The sequence below is a fragment of the Ctenocephalides felis genome, unplaced genomic scaffold, assembly GCF_003426905.1.
Source record: "Ctenocephalides felis isolate EL2017-DRISC unplaced genomic scaffold, ASM342690v1 CF-g0.4_SCAFFOLD_03572, whole genome shotgun sequence".
In the NCBI taxonomy this organism is placed as follows: Eukaryota; Metazoa; Arthropoda; class Insecta; order Siphonaptera; family Pulicidae; genus Ctenocephalides; species Ctenocephalides felis.
Window position 1 is genome coordinate 26,766,553 of NW_020539726.1, and position 11,506 is coordinate 26,778,058.

Consider the following 11,506-nt stretch of genomic DNA (forward strand, 5'->3'; position numbering starts at 1 on the left):
TTGACGAATATTATTAGATATTGCAAAAAAAATCACTATTTATCCACCCTTTGGCTGTGCTACACCAATGCTCTCAGCTGGAGCATTCATCATAAGATTTTCATTCTTTGACTAGGAAATGTGAAAAATGGGGTATGTAGGGGTCGTTACACTCATATTACGTGTTAAATAGCACTAATAATACGTGTTAAATAAAGTGTCCGGCGCTGGGTGCCGTCCGGCGTTACGGAACTTTCCCCTATGCCAAAATAAACAGAAACCTTTGAAACGTAAAGATATGCAAATAAAAATATTGTCGGGTTTTGGACGATTACAATAACTTATCCTAAGGGAAGTTAAAAAGAAAGAATTTTTTTTATAAATTTTGAATTTTTTTATAGATATTATATCATCTATATAAGTATGAATATTAAGATATTATATAGTAAAGATATGAAAAAAAATATTTTCGGTTTTTGGACGATTACAATAACTTACCCTAAGGTAATTTAGGAAAAAAAAAAAAAATTATAAATTTAGATTTTTTTATAGAGATTCTCATCTATATAGGTATGAATATTATTAGCTTTTTTTCTTACTGTTAGTAAATTGTAGACAGATGTGTTTTTTACATGACCAAGAAACTTTTTATAGAAAAACTTATACTATTAAGTACCTATATTCGCCCATAGTAAATATTTTTATGACAGCTCTACGATGTTAAGATTAATATTAAATATAAAATAGCTTTTTTAAGTTCATAATTATATGTAAAAAAATCCTTACAATCTGCTTATGAGAAAACTCTATAATTTCGCCATCGTCGTTATTTTATCTAATTCTGTATGTCAGCGAGGTCGAATTATCTGCGAGATGTTGGCAAGTTCATGAATAACGGTACATTTATCTGGTAGTAAATTTATTGTACAAAATAATTGCGTCAATGAGCATATAATTGAAATCAATCATTTTCACACGGTCTAATCACAGCCACAGGGTAAGCCCACCCGTGCGTATACGAATGCGCTCAATTGTAATTACTTGGGCACCCATCTATATTAACTATAAATTCTATCTATCGGCGATGATATTACATTATTACAGGGATTGGTAACCGAGGAAGAAAAATTGTCGAAAATTGTTTTTGCTTGAAACTCACCACAGCCAGCTTGATATCAAGCAGCGATGATATAAGATTTTCATTTTTAAATATATGTTTCAAATATGATATTATTGAAAGAAATTCAAGCATTAATGCAAAACATACTTAGGTCATAAATACTAAAAAATTATTAATTAACAATTACTACTATTGGGCACGTGTCGTCTAATTTATTTAAAAACGTCCAGATTCCATAACAGAACATAGTGAAATACCTTGGTCCCCATTTAGACAGCAGACTTACTTGGAAAAGCCACATGAAAACAAAAAAGCAGCAAATAATGATCAAAATGAAAGAATTTGATTGGCTACTACGTAAAAAGTCTAAGCTCTCTGTTGAAATAAGTTGCTGTTATATAAATCAATCATTAAACCAATCTGGACCTACGGATTTGAGCTCTGGGGATGTGCTTACAAATCAAATATAGCTATAATGCAGAGAACTCAGTCAAAAGTTTTACGTACAATTGAAACCATTCACAGCGACCTCAACATGAAAACGGTGCAATTCACGTTCAAAGAATTTAGGGAAAAATACAAACGCAAACTGGACTCACATTCGAACCCATCAATAGTTGACATTACTCAACCTTTTTGCATAAGGAGATTGAAACGACTCTGGCCTTTAGACTTAGTCTTAGATTAGGTCTAATATAATATTATCATATTAATTGTTAAACTGAGAAGATCTCATTGGAGTTCTTCTTAGGTATCGCTCTTAAATATTGTCAATTTAGCTCATAGAAATCTTTATGTATTTCTGATTGCTAAATAAAACGAGTTAAAAAATAAATAAAAAATAAGTTGTAATAACTAATACTTCAATTCTAATAAAAAAACAAATGTGTGAAATCAATTTTTATTCGGTTTGTTTCAGTGATGAAGTAGTCTGGCTCTTTTCTACTTTTTTCAAATACTCTATCAGCAATTATAGTTTAATTCTATAAGCAAATTCGCCTCCAGAAGGTTCTTCACTTCTGCATTATAACATCAATGCGAAAATCATTAGGCATTTTAATTAACGCTCCCAGTGCTAGAGTAAGATTATATGTGCTCACATCACATAGTCGCAATTGAAGAAGCTACGGAAAAAATATTCTGTAGATGGAAAAATACTGTGAAACTAAATTTCGATATGATTATCGTAATAATCAATTAATGAGAACCTTAATTCACAAAAATGTACATGTATGAAGCCCTCTTCTGGCTTATTGTAATGAGCTTATGGCATTGTGCTTTATGGAGCTTTTAATGTTATACATAGTTATTAAATGAAAGAATGTAATTTATAGATTAAATTTTAAAATCCACCAGAAAGTACATACATACTCCATTAAACCTACAAATAATTCACATATGATTATCACTGCAGTATGATAATGCAAACGATGAAGCAAAATTTTTTTTGAGAATTCATTTTTAATAGTTTCTATTATGGGTCAAAATTTATCGTGAAAATGCCGAGTTTTTTGTCCAAAAATTGTAAATGTTATTATTAAAATTTCTATAAGTAATCTGCTAATATATTATACAGATGTGTAATTTTTTCAACAAGTTATTCAATTTTTTTAATTGAATCTCTGAAACTGCTGGGCATGCCTTCCCAAAAATTTAATCAACTTTTAACTTTCCGTAGGGCAAGTTATAGTAATCGCAAAAAAATCGAAAATGAAAATTTTTAGTTATCTTTATGTTTCAAAACCTTCTAAATATTTTGGCATACCTTAGGAAAAATGGATGTATGTGTGTGTGTGTGTGCGTGCGTGTGTGTATGCATGTTTATCGCCAAAAACTAATCAACACGTCTCCTTATCAATACGAATCGAATGTTTTTTTAATTATTTATATTGGTTGATTGGTGTTCGCGAAATCGTCGACGAAAATTTGTATCCGCACACACACACGCGCGCATGCACACATACACACTCATACATCCATTTTTTCTAAGGTATGCCAAACGGTTCAAAAACCTTTGAAACGTAAAAATATATACAAATTTTCATTTTTGATTTTATTGCGAATACTATAACTTACTCTACGGGAAATTAATCAAATTTTTGAATGATTCAAATCGCTCCGTTCTCTCAAAAACTGAATAGCCATTTTAGTCATTTTTTGCCCCGTATTTTCGAAACGGGTGGACATGTCTTTGGTAAAAACTAATCAATATGTCTCCCCGTCAAATATAAATCGAATGTTTTTTCAAACCATCGGTTGATTTGATTGCCCCAAATCATCGACCAAAAATTGTATCCACACATACACACACACTCACTCATTCACACACATAAACTCATTTTACCTTAGTATGCCAAAATGTTCAGAAACCTCTGAAACGTAAATATATGCAAAAAAAATATTTTCGATTTTTGGACGATTACAATAACTTACCCTACTGTAAGTTAAAAATATGTACTTTAACAAATGTGTCTTTCACGTATAGAATATTCTCTAGAGAACTAATTATCGAAGCAGTTCCTGGAAGCAGTAAATTATTACTGAAAACGGCGCTTAAACATTTGAACCTGATAACTTAGTACATAATATATAATTTCTTATATAATTTAAACGTGTGTTTTCCGCTGATGAATTGTAAACTGTAAATTAAAGTACTTATTGTCATTCTGCGGTCATATAAATCTATTACCACAGCGAAATTATATCCAAACACTCGGCAACGTTGAAAATTGCATTTAATCACATCTTGAAATATAATTTTAATGGAAACTCGTTTCAGTACGAGAAATGATCTTAGATATAATATAATAATAGTTGCAAATATTATGAAAGATGTCTGTGTATACACTTATTTAGCTTATTTTCATAAGACAAGACATTTGGAAAAATTGCATATGCGAAGAAAAAGAATAATTAGTTTCAGAAATGTATTATCTTTTTTATCTATATATCTGTCTATATAAATCTCTCTATGTAGATAATATTGAAATAGCCCATTTTTAATATATGCATATGAATATAAGAAGGGTCGCATATACCAAACTAACATTTTTTCAATTTTTTAATAAGTTAAACTTCTTCGACTAGGGTGTAAATCTGTACATATGCAACGGAAGTGCGTTACGGCAAATAAGATAAGATAAAAGTCGAGTTCCAATGATTTGTCATTCGCTCTTGATGATATCATTTCTATACGGGTCGATTGTGATTAGTCGTCGCGTATGTGAATAGAGATCTGTCGTTGTATGCGTACCAATATCAACAAGGAAATCGGCATAGATAAATAAACATTTTGAAGTTACATCGTAGTACTAATCTTTATTTAATCAAAAAATGCCTGAATCAGAAGAATATTTTACCCTGTCCAACGTAAATAATTATAATGAAAATAATAAAACAATTGCAGCATTTGCGCCGTGTATGAAACTTAAGTTTATTGAAATAATTTCTATATTATTCGTAGTTTCTATAAATCTTTGAAATTATAGAAATGAAAAATATTTTTTAGGCAAAGCAGATATTACAGCTGTTCAAAGAATGAGGTTATATCGCCCGCGAAAAAGTTAAAAAATACCATCAGTCAATGAATGTATGTTAATAATAATTACATGACGTTCTTCAAACACAATTATTACATGATGAGTAAAGTTGCGAAAACAATATTTGTTTAGCCGTTATTTAACATAATCCACTTTGCGAGCAAATATTATAGAAGTTAATAATCAGAAATTAGTTCATTTCTCTAATGAAGGTTCATTTCTAAATGCTAATTACAATGACAAACCGATCATGTCATATACGAAATATGACATTAATTACATTATTGTTTTTAAATATTATACATATTTTAAATCCTATTATAAATATATAATTTATGATTTATCATTATATAAATGTGTATAATGGTAGACACTAATAAATATGTACATGTACATCACGAGTGTTACCATATCACTAATAAACATCATTTAAAATTGTTATATGATGTATTTATTTTTACTTAAATGCCATCTTGTGCAGTAGCAAATAAGTTTTACTTTAATCGCGTGTGAACTTTACGCGCACTCTTTTTTCTGCGACAATATCTTAATAATATTTTAACTTTCACTCTTTTAACAGCACTTTTTTTTCTGTCTGGGTGTTTGTTTGGGCAATTCTCCTAAACGACTGAACCGATTTTGACTGAGAGCAACTTTCTGGTTACCTGGATAATAAAATAAAATCTTCACCTCACCAGCCCCCTGTCTACCAGTAGATCACGATCGAGATCTTAAGGTGGGCACGAGAGTGTCGAGTTGAGGAAAATCGTTGTCGGCGGATCCATTTTCATCTCTGTGATTTACAGATCCGGCGCTAGAATGAGTTATGATGATGATAACCCGACAGATTACTAGAAAGATGTTGCGCTGGACCATTCCGCGTAATTCTGATATAATGGTAGTAAATGCATTAAACTTAGGCAAAGGAATAAGTAACGCATTGCGCACATCTCAGGTACAAGTTTACATTGTAAGAGCAAATGATATGGGAAACTGAATTAACAGGAAATATTTATTTTGATAGTTAACTTAATCATAATTTAATTAATAATAATTTTGCAAATTGTTTTTTTGGTGCATTATTAATTACATAAGTCAAATATTCCTTATCAATATGTTGCAAAATGCTTAAGATAGTTTAGAACATTTTTGCTGTAAACTATGACCATAAATATTAGGTACATAAAGTATAAATGAAAAACTGAATTATAATGTAATGATATTTATTCAGATAGTCAGAAGCTTCAATATTTAGCCACGCGACTGTTCGAGTATTTGGTAAATATAATCTCTATGATGCATATACTTATTTAAGTCAATATTTTAGTAAAATGTTACTAAATTATGATTATTACACATCAAATTTTACTGGTCTATTTATTGAGTAATTTTGAAATGAAATATGACAACAGATTGGTAAATTTGAAGTCCATTAGTTAATTTTCTATAACAATAGTTATTTACTTTAAGATACATTTACTAGTTTTATGTTATTCATACTATTGCATACTAACAATAAAATTTTGATTAATAATTATTTGAATTTCTTTATTTTTATCGAGTGTTATTGAGGAAACCATTGTGTACAATTTCAAAATGCAATATTAGTTCAAATCAAATCGGTTTAATATGAGAAATTGTAATTATCGTTATAACACGTTGGGCGCCGCCTGTGACTAAATCGTCATGGCAATTTGTCGTGCCACTTAATGCAGCATCATATCTGAAGAAGATTCGAAACATTTTACTCTTTCATTAAAACCGATTTTAAAAAATCTGTGCGGGTACTTTGTATCGTTGACAAAACATACTAGCATAAGATCGTTAAAATTTGAACTAAATTGGTTTTACAATCGCATTTAGTAAAATTTTGATCTATTTCTTCATATATGAAGAAATTTTATGAATTTTTCTAAATGTGATTTTAAAACCAATTTAGTCTAAATTTTATGGACATCTTCATAAGATGCAAAGTTCAAAAAAAATTGTTTGTTTGTTTTAAAACCTATCTCAGTTTTATCATAATAGATTTTTTTATACATTTCAATGTAATTCACGCATATAACCATATATTATACTGTTCACAATTTGTTAATTTAACAGCAATGAGAACTTAATGAAGCCTATGAGCTGGGTTGCTGATTTTGTAGAAAGCAACTAAAGCTGTTGTTACTAATATTTTTTTTATTAATGAAGCAATGACAAATTGGGCTGGTTTCACTTGGAAACATATTTGTCTCTATCTTTTCAAGTAAAAGTTGATGTAATAACAAAATTGAATCAGTCTGTCCGAAACTAGAACCTCTGATTCAAAATCCATAGCCTGTCACGGGGGAGCTGTTATTGATGTAATGCCGAATTAACTACAGAATTTTAATGATTACTTGTTTAATAACAATTATATTATTTGTGCGCAAATATAATAAAACCTTGACAACATAGACAAATAAAACAGCAGACAATATAACTAATGGATAGAGCTGACTTGTGCTAGGAAAAAATAAAAAATGTTATCAAAGGCTAAGATATGATTATACAAGGAAATTCTTTCTAACGTTATATACTATAGGTAGCAGATGAATATCTCGTATAAGCTCAAGGATGTGATATAACAATAATAATAAACATGCTAAATTTTTTACAATTTTTGAGTAAGATTTGAAAAATATTCTGAAATTTTATTACCAATTTTCCACAACCTATCGATCGATACTTTGGATGGTATCTTCACCATCTATAAGAACAAGCTTTGGAGTATGTAGAGACGAACTGCAGGAGGTTTTTACAGCGCGAATCGAATCCTCGAAGCCGTGAAGAATTCTCATTTTCTTTGCCGACAATCGCTGAATGCGAGTGTCTTCTCACAATCAAAGACATAACAGTCGCATTCAGCCGGGACCGTCGCATCGCCGTGGCGCCGCCGCCGCCACCTTGCTCCACTATCATACGAATGAGACGGTTACGGTTACGGTTAACGCGCCTGTTGAACGGCCGAGGGAGGGTCGAGGGAGGGTCGACTAATAGTTTTAATTAGATAATGTTCTTCATTTGCTTTTTACTATTTCATCTTTGTAGCTTGAAATAAATGTGACTTTTTATTAGCCTTTCTTACTTAGCTACTTACAATATTATAATTTTATATCTTATACTATCTTCTTATATGATTTTCTATCAAATTTATCAATTTTATAAAACATTAGTTCTCAGTATATTAATTTTTATCCAATTTCTATCACATGTTTCGAGACCATCATCTTCACATCTATCCAATTTAATTTCAACATTACAAATCAAATATATTAATTTTAGCACAGTGTTAGGACTCGGCTCGAGTACCTGTGGTATTCCATTCCTTTTGAAAAGGCTAGTTGAGCATATTGCCAATACGCCGCAAAAATTGGTGATTTTTTTACTAGTAGTTTTCCCGTAGAGTATGTTATAGTAATTACAAAAAAAACGGAAAATGAAAATTTTTATATATCTTTACGTTTCAAAGGTTTCTGAACATTTAGGCATACCTTAGATAAATTGGGTGGGCGTATGTGTGTATGTGCGTGTGTGGATACAATTTATTGTCCACAATTTTGGGAGCACGGATCAATCGATTTGAATTATTCAAAAAGCAGTCGATAAAGAGACGTGCTGATTACTTTTTGGCAAAAGTTGGTCCAGCTGTTTCGGAGATACGGTGTAAAGAGTGTAGAAAATTCCCAATAGGTTTTTGGGAAAACGGAGCATTCGATTTGAATAATTCAATTGCTTGTATTGACATAATGAAGAATTGTATAATTTTTTAGAAAGGCAGGTCCAGCAGTTTTGGAAATCAAGAGAAAACAAAATTGAAAAAAATCTCAAACTTCTAGAAACTAGAAGTATTCGGCAAGTTTATGGAAAGTTCTTTTTTGAAGATAATTAGCGAAAAAATGTATATACCTTACTACTTATTTACTATGAAAATACAATTCTAAATATTTTTAAAAAGGTAGAATATGTATGAATTATCTTACTCTTTATTATTTTCATCAGCTGGTATATTTTTTATAAAGTCAACATTTATAAGTTGTGCAAAATTTCATACATCTAATACATTTATTTATTTATTTATATACTGAAAAGAACACGCCCACAAATCTTTACTATGTAGAAAAAATTAACTTCATATTGGTTATTATATTTTATATGGAAATTTGCTTTTAGTCTTACCCAATTGTCATTTTCACATGAAGTAAAAGTATCACTAGTAACTTGTGCTTATTGCCGCATATATATTTTATTGTATAGTATTAAAAATTCGAGTGAGTCATAGTTACAAATTGGCTACTTAATGTATCTAATGTGTAACAATGGGTAGAAATTACCAGCGTTACTTTTATTTTAAATATTTGGATAAATGTAAACAAAATTTTACATTATATGTAGATATTTATATTATTTTGATTGGCAATAAACTATGCCAATATAAAATGTAGATATTTAAATTATAGATAATTAAATTGTTTTTCTGTTGGTCAATTATTTGTACATTTCGACCTATACATGTGTCACCACTGAGCAATTTATACAAGCAAGAACAAATTCTCTGTTACATGTCTGTTCATCTTAGCTCTGATATAACAATTTTAATTTATCAAACCTTCAATAGTTTTGTATTTATTCGGAACATCTCAATCCCATCCCATCGACATTATTTGCATGATTGCTTCAATAGAATCACAATAATCCTCACGTGCACAATTCTTATTATTAAATCCACAATTGTATTTGTGTGCTGTGAAGTAATTACTTCTACATAATCTTGCATCAGAGTAGGTACGATATCGTTAATGACTATAATAGCAAATCATAAATTTTAATTAAAATACCACACACATAATTCAGAATTATATTTATATTTCATTACTATTTTTCGCAAATTATGACCGACTTTGCAACAAAAATTAAATATGTGCATTCCGAAAGAATAAGGTTTAGTGATGAAACTAGATGTGATTTTTTGTTCGGCCAGCAAATTGCAATTGGTTTATAAATCCAATTTTGTATTCATTTTGTCTAAATTAATTAAAATTTCACAATTTTTGGTACTTCAAATCAGAATTTGGATTTTTTATATTACCTATAACCTAATTTGGATATAAATGCACAGGGTGAGACCATAAAATTTTAAATCGGTTCAATAGTTTTTGAGTCTATTCTGGTCGAACATCGTGACATTAACTTTATACTATCATAATGAAAGATTGATTCAAACCAGTATAACTTAATTATATTCCCATGAACTAGTTATTACATATTCTTAATATATATATAGGTATATATATATATATATATATATATATATATATAACATTCTTGGCATCAAACCAGATCCCATAAATAACCCAAAAAGCCGAGGCAATTACAGCATAGGCTCATGTATGGTAAATCATTTTAGGAATTAGATTAGATCTTTATATGAGATCTAATAAAATTTTATGGAGGAGAATGGTACAGAATTTTTTTACCTCGTTTGATCTCCGTGGCCATAGATAGATCTATTTATCATTAATATGATCTTTTTTGTAACAACCTGGTACGGTTTTACATAATATATGATTATGAATATATTCTATTAAATAACATAATATGCTTTGTATGTAAATCTCAAAAATTATTTATGTGTTACATATGAACTGTCAAAATGTCATTTATGAACAAATAGAACTTTATAAAAACCAATAAAAAAACAATTAATACATGTGTATTAAAGCATTTTGCAAAACAAAATTTTAGTTCTAACAATAAGAAAACATTAAGCACAACTACATATATTTATTTACTAAAAAGTACTATGTGATGATACTCATTCCCGTAGGGTAAATTATTAAAATTGTTTCTTCATATTTCTGAGGTTTCTGAACATTTTGGCATACCTTGAAAAAAATGGATGTATGTGTATGTGTATATATGTTTGGATGCAATTTTTCGTCGACGATTTCGAGCGCACGAATCAAGCAATTTGAATGGTTAACAAAACATTCGATTCCTATTGATGGGATTAGTTTAAAGGCAGATCCAGTCATTTTAAAAACACGGGGCATAAAGTGCCAAGAATGGTAATTCAATTTTGGAGGTACGGGGCGCCCGATTTGAATGATTCAAAAAACATTTTACATGTATTGACAAAATGAAGAGTTGATTTTTTTAAATATCTAACACATACAAAGTTTTATATTTCAAATAGTTTTTACAATTCAGTTTAAAAATGTATATAATTAATATGTGTTATTCTAAAAAATATATCTTCAGATGGATTCATTCGGCCTCTAATGGTAATATAAACATTTTTAAGTATTAATATTTTTTTAATTATTCTTATGTATTACTATATTAAATCTAATAAATATATGAATTAATTTATCGAACATCCACACAGAGTTATTCATAGAATAAATATTATTTTTCTCTAAAGAGTTAAACTGGGTCAATTAATCAGTTACTTGTGTAGTAGTATTAATTAAAATGATACAAATATTACGTTATTAATCACCAGTCAATAACAGTAAATTGAATCTCAAGAAACGTAATTGATTATTGACTTTATCTTGCAATCCGCTTTGATTTGATTTTTGTTTTTCTATTTTATAGTTATAAAGAGATTTGGAGTCAAATCAAAATGTTAAATATTCAATGTTTATAACTACAAAGAAATCAAATATTTTATAAAATAATTCATTCTTGTTTACTTGATATGATACGCCCAACTTTTTTGTTCATAGCATTCATACCCAAATGATTTATTTATTTATAAGATTGAAAAAAACTGAAGTTCACAAACTATATTATTATCTGCTCTCAATATCTAATACGTTTTAATGGATATTTTATTGCT